This window comes from Melanerpes formicivorus, unplaced genomic scaffold (assembly GCF_026170545.1).
Source record: "Melanerpes formicivorus ecotype bairdi unplaced genomic scaffold, bMelFor1.0.p_v2 SCAF_56, whole genome shotgun sequence".
Lineage (NCBI taxonomy): Eukaryota > Metazoa > Chordata > Aves > Piciformes > Picidae > Melanerpes > Melanerpes formicivorus.
This window is the reverse complement of record NW_027142408.1, coordinates 2,716,163-2,727,007: the sequence shown is the minus strand read 5'-3', so window position 1 is coordinate 2,727,007 and position 10,845 is coordinate 2,716,163.

The window sequence follows — 10,845 nt, the reverse complement described above, 5'->3', positions numbered from 1 at the left end:
GTAGCACTTAGCTGTGTTTGCAAACACAGGCCTGTGCTAGTGAGGCTTCACAATAGAATAGGCAGACATGGTAGAATTTCTCTGTGTGGAGCCACCAAGGCTGCTGCTCAGCCATGCAACTTGCTCTGTGTTCCAGGACTGGAGCAGGAAACACCAGATGCTGAGACATGCAAACCAGGTTTAGAATTGGTTTGACAATGTTCAGGCAGTGCTGCCTTTCTTGCTGGTATGCCCCAGGGTAGTCACAGATTCATAGAACCACAGAATCAACCAGGTTGGAAAAGACCTCAGAGATCATCCAGTCCAACCTAATACCTCATGACAACTGAACCCATGGTTAAACTAGTCCCTGCAGGGGCAAGCACATTTACCCAGAGAATCTGTCCATGGATGGAGGAGAGCGTGAAATTGCACGTGGTTGTTCAGAGGACCACAAACATCTAAACATTCTCTGTTCATGCAGATCTTCTGTCTCTCGCTTCCTGTCACCCCACAGAACGATGAAGCCCCTTGAGACTGCTGCTGTAGCGCCTGCCTGAATCATGAGGAGGATTATAGCTCCCTGCTGCAGACCCACATATCTCTGCCATTTCAGCAAATGGAGCCATTTGATAGCTGGAATTCAATTTGCTCTGTGAACAAACAACTGAATCAGAAGGTGACTAACCTTTTCCCAGCAGGTTTCGCAGGTGATGTTAAATGAAATGTTGTTTGCAGGCTGTGGAAGTTAATGTGTTCTACTGTATGAAAACACTCACCTGGACTGCCCTTTGTCACTGCCTCATTTCTCATCCTCCAGCTGGCTCCTGCCCTGGTCTCTCCCAGTAGCTCCTTTCCCATCCTAGGAATAGTACAGTTTTATTTTCCTGGGGCACACACTGCAGGGCTGGCAGTGAGAGCACGAGGAACGTGCCAGAGAGTCTCCCCACTCCATGTCTGCAGAAGCTGGACTAGGGAAGTTCTTGCTCAGCCTTTGATGAAGCTGCTGAGTTGCACTCTGCTCCAGGAACACCATCAGCTCATTGGATATGCTGGAACCTTGCAGGGACAGGACATGCTCAGTGCAGATTCACAGTCCAGCAGGTTTCTACTGAATTCCTGGTTTCACTGACTGAGCCTATAGGCATTGTCATGGAAATGGCAGCAGAGCTCTCTAGAACCATCTATACCAGGTGAAAAGCCTCTGCCTCCCAGCCTGTGGGCTTGACAGATTCTCACACAAGCTTCTGTTACAACTTTGATATGGGAATACCAGCTTGACTTGATGTGATTTCCATGAAGGCTTTTAACACTTTGCTGAAACAACCAGACAAAAAGGGGTGGAAACTTCAGCCAAACTACTGCATTCTGTCAAAGCAACAAGCAGCTGCAAACAGGCTATTGTGAGGAGTTGAGCAGCCTTACCTGAAAGCTCTGCAAATATCACACTATATAAATATGTCATTATATAAAGTGATGGCTTAGTGCTTTCCAGAAACTTCCTGTTTCCAGAATGCATTTTCATATCTAAGTGAAATCCCTGAAAACCAGCTATGGCTAAATAACATTGTTTCCCTTACTTAAAGGCTCTCCTGCTGTTACCTGATTGGAAAGGGTTTTCCCTTTCTTTTCTCTGCCTTTTCTTCCATCACCTTATTAATATACTTCCTTTGCTCACAACCTAGTCACTAAGCAAGTTATTCCAGGGGTTGGTTCTCAGAGCTGTGATCTAAATATATTTGTTTCTGGCTCTGTAAAGGTCTTGACTAACCAGAGTGAGAAATGTGAGCACTCTCACTGGTATCTAGCAAATCACCTTTAAATATCATTTAAGTATTTCAAGCATGTGCTCAAATATATCACTGGTTAGGGATACAGCTGCTCAGAGGTGTAAGTACTTTGCTAACCTGGCACTGGAGGGATTAAGGTTTCAGTTAATGTAATATTAACTTGCTAACCTTTCTCCAGCACTGCTTCAAATGATTTAAATCAGCAATGTTTACTGGAAAGAGTTCAAGTGATTTAGAGCCTCCCTTAATTCCTAGGTCATCTTCAGAGGGGAGTTTGAGGAGTGGCTGGTGGCTCCCTTCCAAGCTCTGCTGGCGTCTACCATCTGTGCTACAGATGTGGTGGTTGTATGTAATTATCTACCTATGGTCCATCCAGCTAGCTTCAACCCATCCTGGGCAGAAGCGTTGACAGCTTGCCTGGGCTATGAAATGAAGCAGCCCCTTCTTCCCATTACTCTGAGGACATCCCTCCAGGAAAGACAAACAGCAACATGGCCATGTTTGCCTGCTGTGGGAACACATCAGTGCCCCATGTGCTGATGCACAAGAGGAAGGTTCTAAAATGGTTGGCAGCTGCCAGGAAGAATCATAGTTCAGTTCCAACTAGATGATAATTCCTCCTCACACTAGATCAGGTTGCTCAAAGCCACATCCAACCTGGCCTTAAAAACCTCCAGGGATGAGGCTTCCACCACCTCCCTGGGCAACTTGTGCCAGTGTCTCACCACCCTCATGGGGAAAAATTTCTTCCTCACATCCAATCTGAATCTACCCATTTCTAGTTTTGCTCTGTTCCCCCCAGTCCTATCACTGCCTGACACCCTATAAAGTCCCCCAAGCAGCCTAGCTCTGAGACACAAGAGGTGTGCTGTGTGTGTGGCATTAATAGATGGAGTCTGTACAGGAGCAGATGCACACTGGCTCAAGTTTTCTCTTGTTGGCACATCTAAAAGCTTCACAACTGAATTACCTGCTGGAACACTGCACTGAAGTCTGCCTTAACACAATTTAACTATTCCAGATTTGCCAGTTGCATGGTTTGATGTTGGCTAATTCACTTAGAAGGGTCATAATGTTCCTAATATTCTGCTTTTACAAACACATTATTCATAATTTGGTGGAATTTAGAAAAGAGCAAATAGCTGGGAGGTGGCACAAACAAATCCTCTAGGGAGACTTAACATTGATAAATGTAATTTGTGCCTTTTTTTCCCCCCTGAAATACATTTGGGAAATGAAAATAAAGAGAGAGAGAGAAAACAGCATTAATGATGTAATTTATTCTTCTCTGTTTGCAGTAATAGTCAGGGAAAACGTTTTTGTTTACAAACAGAATGTGCTGCCTAAGTCAAAACTCTACCATTTAATTGTGCACACAGGCCTGTGAGGAAGGCTGGGGTGAGCAGACACAGATTGCTGTCTTACAGTCATTTCCTATTTAGAAAATCCAGTCTTTGATGAGTTAGTGCTTTCTGAGCACTTCCCCAGTCTCAGGCAGCTGTGTCAGCTTAAACCCTTCTTTCTAATGCATTTTCTCCATAAAGCCTTTAAACTCTACCAGCCCCAACCCCACCACGCAGCAGCAATGAACAGCAGAGAAGGAAGCATATTGCCCAGACCAGAAGGTTTATACACCGTCATTACTGTGCCCCTGGAACTCATGGAACTCATGTCACCTTCTACCCTGCACACAGTATTAAGCCTAGTATTGCCACAACCTACTTCAGACATCAGTCCTTCAAAGCATTATGGCTGTGTGGTTGTGGCACCCACACATAAGATGTTGATTTCCTTTACGCTAGAAGGATCTCGTCTTTCATTTGTCTGTAAATGACCACACTGTGCCTTCACAGCACTGCTGTCATAAAACACTGATTATGATAGTGGTATTCCTTTCCCAACAGGCTGCCTCACCCAGCCCAAGCACAAAGTAAACTAAAGAGGAAATACACTTGCAAGGAGCAAACTTTCCTAAGAATGATGAAGGGCATTTCATTCCTTGTGGACCTTTAGCAGCTGTCTTCACTCCTGCTAAGCCTGCAGCCTGCCTCCTTGGGTGACAGTAAGAGTAGCAGTGACAGTGAGTGTTTTACCCACTGTTCTGTGGCTGGGTTGCTACTTACTCTCTGTTATATATTTTTCCATGATTTTCCTAACAAAGTCTACTGGTTCCAAGTCTGGTAGATGATAAAGAACTAAAGATACTGACAGCACCTGAGACTTGATCAGCTGAGCAGTGAAACTCTAATAAGAGACATGCAGGGATGGCAGCACTGTTTAGAGAGATCAGGAAGACCACAAGTACTGTAATGCAGCTCCTGGCCCCTTTTCAAAATGTCAGTAGAGCAAAATGGATCAAAATCAGTTCAACTCACCCAACTCCTGCTGGGAACGCAATTGGAGTCATGCAGCCTCGGATTTCTCAGTCTGCAGCTTGGATTCATAAATCCAGTGATACTGTCTCTGTGCATCAAATGTCACAGCAGCTAGCACAGAGCAAGAACTGAAAATAAGCATCTAGAAACTTCATCCTTCATCAAATGTCATAACAGCATGGAGTAAGAACTGAAAGTAAGCATCTAGGAACTTCATCAAATGTCATAATAGTTAGCAGAGAGTAAGAACTGAAGATAAGCATCTAGAAACTTCATCCTTCATCAAATGTCATAATAGCATGGAGTAAAAACTGAAAATAAGCATCTAGGAACTTCATCCTTCATCACTCAAGAGCACTTTCATGCCCCTGTACAAAGGGACTGAAGATACATTCAAACCAGTGATAACAAAGCAAGTGGTTTGTCTCTAGTCTCTTCTTTGCACCTGCACTGTACTAATGCATGCCTCACAATATTTTGTACCAAATGCATTCAACTTCCTTTGCAAAACTGCATTTAAGTGAGTGTGTTGTGATGGGTTTCACCCTCAAACTGGACACTAAGATTTTTAATAGAAGAAAAAAACAGATTCTATTGCTATGTAACATAATGTAGTCATTGATTTGCACTGAGGTAACTCATCAAGATTTAGTCCATTGGGCTAACATTTCCATCACTCCACACTTCATATGTTTCCCTTGCTCCATTCTCCTGTCTGTGCCTGTTTTGGCAAGATAGGAGATGCACCTCTGCTAATTGCACTGTGTCTCTTCTTCAGCTGCTGGTAAATACAATGCTCCTGCTCTCCTGGGAGCACAGAGGATAATTCAGCTAAGCTTCTCTTTGAGCTCTACGAGAACCATGTGAGTGAAACTATCACATGCCAGGAGAGAATTCTCAAATTTCTACCAACTTGGATGACTCTAAAGCTGCTTTACAGTCAGGAGCTCTAGCTGTGTCAGCTCAAGTGCTGGTTTTAACCTGTTTCTGAATTTGAAAGCAATAAAAAGGGAAGAAAATCAAACCTGTGTTACCAGAGCTTGCTGCTTTCATACTAATTGGTGTGGGAGAAGAGCAGCAGCATAATACACACTGCATGCATAAAGAGAGAGGCTGTCTTCACTTGTCAACACAAACACAGAAGTCATTTATTTTTATATAAATTAAAACCTTGGGGGGAAAAAAAATACAAAAGCCACTGATTTTTGCCTGCAGTTAAGTCACTGCATGCCACATTGGTAATATAAAGGGAGGCATCAGAATGTGCAACACACTCACTTAAAAGCCTTTATGCTAAGAAAGCAGGCAGTTATGCTATGCAGAAGTGAAAATCAGCATCATTTGAAGCAAAACTTACCCTTGGCAACTGAAGTAGTCAATCAGCAGGGGAAGAAAGATGTCACACAGACCCATGGCCACTGAGGTTTTAAACTGCTGCTTTAGGTATATGGAAGAAAATCACAAGAGTAGGAACAATTCATACTAAATTGCACCAGTGTGGCTAAACAAAGCTTGAATTTAACCTATCATGTGAAGGAGGAAGTTATTGTCTCTCAAAGACATCCTAAATACCCAGCAGAGATGGGAGATGCTGCTGCTCTCCTAAGAGCCCTGCAGGTGGTCTGAGAGTTGTGTCAAGATACACTTATTTAACTACTCATGTCAAAAAAGCATTCACCTGGGTGAATGCTCTAGCCAATTTCCAACAGGTGTTTGAGAGGACAAAATACAGCCAAGAATTCACTAGTACTGACTGTTGAAGTGTGGGGGATAAATGCCATTTGAAGTTGAAGAGAAACAGTGCAAAGAACTGAGGTAACCTGAGCTAATAATAATTAAAACCATTATTAGTTTACCACTGGAGAGGTCCATAAGGTGATGATAAATGTGGTGAATGAGAACTACAAATACCTCCTCTTAGAGAGCAGCCTTCCATCTGCCTCAAAAGCATCCAAAGTAAACCCCTCCAGTTATCAATACCTGTGACAGTATACTTCCAGGACACCATGTGCTTGAGACAGTAGGAAAGTCTTCTCCACGAGTCTAAGTGGACAACCACAGGTGATCACAGGCATTTGAGAGGTTACCACTTGTTGGTCCCTAATGACCAACCTCCTACCTGAGACAAGGTGACTGACCCCCTTGAGGGAAGTTCTCATTGCTTTGCAATGTCATTTGTGTGCTTAAATGACCAGTGGAAGGCTCTCTGGTGCATGAAAAAGGAAAATTTGGATCACTGCAGGACCTTCCCAGGAGGACATGGAGACTGCCAGTGTGAATCACTTGTGTCTGTCGTGAGATGTGCTCAAGTCAAAGGCTGTTGAGACAGAGAAGCAGTTCTGGGAGAAAGAGCTGAGAGAAAAGCTTTTCAGCAGCTGTTGGTCACAGAAGTGCTTGGATACTTTAGAGAAGTTATCTCCCATTGCTTGCATCCAGGGCCCCCTGACTCTGTATTCTCTAAGAATAACAGGACTGCACCAGAGATACCTGGATCTGTCCTCAAAGTGTCCTGCTAGATCAAATGATGTGAGCTGTACTAGTCACATTGATTGGGAAGAGGGAGCACATGGGCAGTTCTGGAAGGATTCATTTCTTGATCTTCCCAGGTGCAAAATGAAAAGTAACCCAGATTTACAAACTTATGAGGTGGAGGTGAATGAAAAGCTTCACCTTTCCTGTGAGGACTGAGGTGTGAGCTCTCCTTCCTCCACATTCTCTTGGGGTCCCTGTCGAGAATTTCATATCCAGCCCTGGTCATCCCTGGTGGCTGTGGAGCAGAGTGGAGAGCCTCCCTGTGCTCAGGTGGGCAGAAATGTGTGGTGAACACAAGTGGCAAGACTGGGGTGTCGTGGGGAAATGGCTGCAAACAAACGTGAGCTCCAGGAAGGCTGAGCTAGGGGAGAAACATGGGATGTGTGTGGAACCATTCTGCCTGGAGAAGGAGAGCTGCTGTTGGCATGCCCAGGTGGCATTTCCCAGGAAGCTGGACAGGAGGATTTAGTAGGACCTTAGTTTCATGATGTGTGAAAACACCTTTCCCCAGTCATTGAAGGATTGCTCTGCACTCGCAGGAGCTGTTTCCACCTCACTGCCAATGCTCTGTGAGACGTGCCCTGAGGTGTAACGCAAGGGCATCCCTGGGTGTGCCAGGCTGGGCCAGCTGTGGGGTGGCAGAGGCCTTGGCAAGGCACAAAGTGTCACCTGTGATGCCTGCAAGGAGCAGCTCCTGGGCCAGAGCCTGTTTTTATCTCAGAGGGAAGTGCTTGTTTCGTTCCTGCGTTCACTGGTTGTGAACATGCACATATGCAGATGTGCAGTGCAGATGGGCTGGGACTGGGATCCTCCTCATGATAAAAATGAGACTCCACAGAGGGCTTATTAGAGAGAACTGAAAGATACTTCTAGAGGCAGGCTGCAAAAGCTGCTTTCTTACCATGGATGTAATTAATTAGTGCATTGTAAGAAAACGCAGCACGTAGGCAGAGAAGCAGCAGCAACAGCAGCAATTTCCTGCTGGAATATGTGGCCCAGGAAGTTATTCTCTTGTACTTAATTAATTATTCTCCTAAATCATCAGAAGATTGTCATAGTATCAACCACAGATAAGGGAAAGAAAATCCTTATTTGCTGGGTGTGAAATCCCAGCTGGAACAGTAAATTACTGCGTGCCAGGAGCGGGTGTAAAACACTTGCCCCAGTGATGATTGTAAACATGTTAGGTTATCTGAAAGATGGCTCTGAATCAGAATCATGAATAATTAATATTATTTGCATAGAACACTATACCTTGCCATTAATATTTAACCCCCTGTGTCCCAGCAGCTCCCAGAAGCGCTGACACTGCTTGTGGGGGGCTGCGGCTGGGCAGTGAATCAATGAGAAGTAACTTTGCTCCTGTGCTTGGCAGGTTTGCCTATGGGCTTAAGCTTCCTCAGGTCTTGAATTGGTCAAATTATGCTTAAGGTAAGAGAGTATTTCTAATAACAGGCAGCAGAAGCTCTGTCATATTAATGGCCTGAACAAAGTGCAAAAAATGTTGTGGGGGGAACTAATTTGAGGGTCAGGTGAATGCCACAGCACTGCAGAAGGGATGGCTCAGGGACACAGGCAAAACTCAGCACCTGATGTTTCAGGTTCAAATCAGCCCTTCAGCCCTTGAGTCACTCAGCAAACTGAGCATTAAGCTGTTTACTAAGTGTGACCTGGAAAGCTCTCTCTGCCTTGCATGAAGGAGTGCAAATGACCATCAATATTTTCATACCTTTTGCCTTTTGACAGCTGCTCACAGCTGATAAAGAATAGGCTGCTGATTAGCTGGCTGCCTTTTCTTAAGCTGCTTTTTGGCTGTGAGCAAATTGTTCTTTCTCTCCACGCAGTAATGCCCTGGACATATTTCTCTGTATCCAAACATGTGGGTGTTTTGTGAAAGTTAATGGAAATTAAATTAAAGCTGAATAATACTGATTATAATGCAAGAGTGTGCAAGCAAGGCTAATTAATACAGCTGGCAGCACAGCTCAGTCCTGACCTGTGACACCCTTCTCTTTCTTTCTCCATCAGCCCTCAGCAGGCACCCACAGCAATCGAAAACTGCTTGTTTCAAACAGTCTGGCAAGGACAGATTTCCTTCCCACTTCTCTTACTCAGGACTGAAATGGTGTTCAATCCTTCAGGAAGAAAAGAAAAGCCATTACATCCTCTGCTCTCCCTTCTTGCTTAGTTCTACAGTTCAGATTAGACTTTTCTCTACTTTCTAGCATGTGCAAGGACCTGTTCCAAATAAATTTGGGGTTTGATCTTGTTAAAGTGACCTGTGTCAACCAATGTATTTTCTGGTGACTCAGCTCACTTTTAATCCTACATTAATGACCTTACTCATGGGCAGAAGAAGAGTTCTTAACTCTGGATAATATGCATAGCCTACCTGAAAAAAAACCTACGTATATAAGTCCAAAAGTCAGAGTGGAGGACTTGAAAACCCCAGGATAATAACAGGACAGGATAAGAGGTCTTGGATCCCTGCATCTCAGACCACCACACCTTATTTCCTCCTGCTACCTATTCCAAATCCTTCACTGAGAAAATCTGGTAAGCAGGCACCTGGGAAGGCACAAGTGCAGTGGGGGATGCTTGGCCTGAGGACACTGCAGGTTTGACTTTGAAACGTTGCAATATGCAGAGTTCTTCAAAAGAGGAGGCCAAATTTGCCTCCTTGTGGAATGAACATGTACTGTGTACAGTGTGTACTGGGTTGTAGAGCACATAACACCTCCTAAGCTTTCAGTTTAGGAATGCCACCTCAGCACATACTCCCCAGCTGCAGGAGAGGGGCAGAGACCATTAAACCCCTCCTGCTTTGGGAGCTTAGCTTACAACAAGGTCCTCCTCTCTGTCACTCCCTACAGCAGCGATAACCCTGTTTGCAAGGCACAGGCTGCTTTGAAGCACAAATTTGAAGCTTCCTGCTGGTGGAGTCTCCATGGGCTCTTACATGCCTGACTGCTAGATTATGGGTTCCTGAGGTCCTCAAACCCTTTTGCTTTCTGGCACATCTGAAAGGTGTTCCTTTGTACTCTTCCTTTTCCACAGGAAACAAACCAGTTGCTGTGTCAGCATCTTGGCCAGGAATCAAAGGGAACAAGATGCTTGCCAGACAACACCCAAAGCACAGGCAATTAGGATGGGGATGAGATTTCAGCAGGAGTAACCCTTTCTGGCACTAAGGAAGAACAGCTTAAAAATGGGAAGAAGGGAAAGGAAGGGAAAACCAGCTTAAAAATGGGAAGAAGGGAAGGGAAAACAGCTTAAAAATGGGAAGAAGGGAAGGGAAAACAGCTTAAAAATGGGAAGAAGGGAAGGGAAAGGAAGGGGAGGGGACAATCTGTAAAATTTGCGAGTTGATTGCTGTGGCACAGGTTAACCAACACAGCAGCTACTTCCCCCACCCTGTGCTTTCCAGCTCAAGTAGGAACAAGAGTATTTTATTAGCTATGTGTTCTTGTCACTTCAGGCATTACAGCACCTGCACTGAACAAAGAGGCTGAACAAACTACATCCCTTTTGCTCTCCCTAACCTGCTGATTCTCCTGCTAAGTGTGAGCCGTGCTGCCAGCTGCTGCCGGAGTCCTTGGAGACCACAGACCTTCTTGACAGGCAGCTAACAGCTTTGCTGCTAGCACAGGCCGTGCAATTTCTGTAGCAGCAGCTCTGTGCTGTACTTGGCTGCCAGTCTTCCCACACTACTGTCAAGATTTTTTTGTTGGGTTTTTCTTTGCATAGGTACTGAGCAGAATTTGTTGCTACATAACTGATTCTTTTTGCAGTTTCACAGCACAGATTGCCCTCAGAGGGGACCCAAATGCACACCCCTCACTGAAGTCCTGTTGGTATGTCCCTGGGGTATGTATCAGAAATGAGCTTTTTGTACTTGCTGAGTTCAGGTAGAAAATTCAGTTCTTGCTGTCTGTTGTGGTACTTCAAAGTCCTCCTTTCATATTTAGCCACCTTTGTAGCAGTCACTGATTGCACACTCATTTTATCACGTTGCAGGAGGGTCCCAGAACACACCAGCAACGATTAGTATCACCTTGTGCAAGAAGAGGAGGATATGGCTACATCAAACATAGCAGAAATGCCTCAGGTTGTCTGCAGGAAAAAGAGGACACAGCTACATCCTGAAGCCTGAGCTGGGACTGACTCTA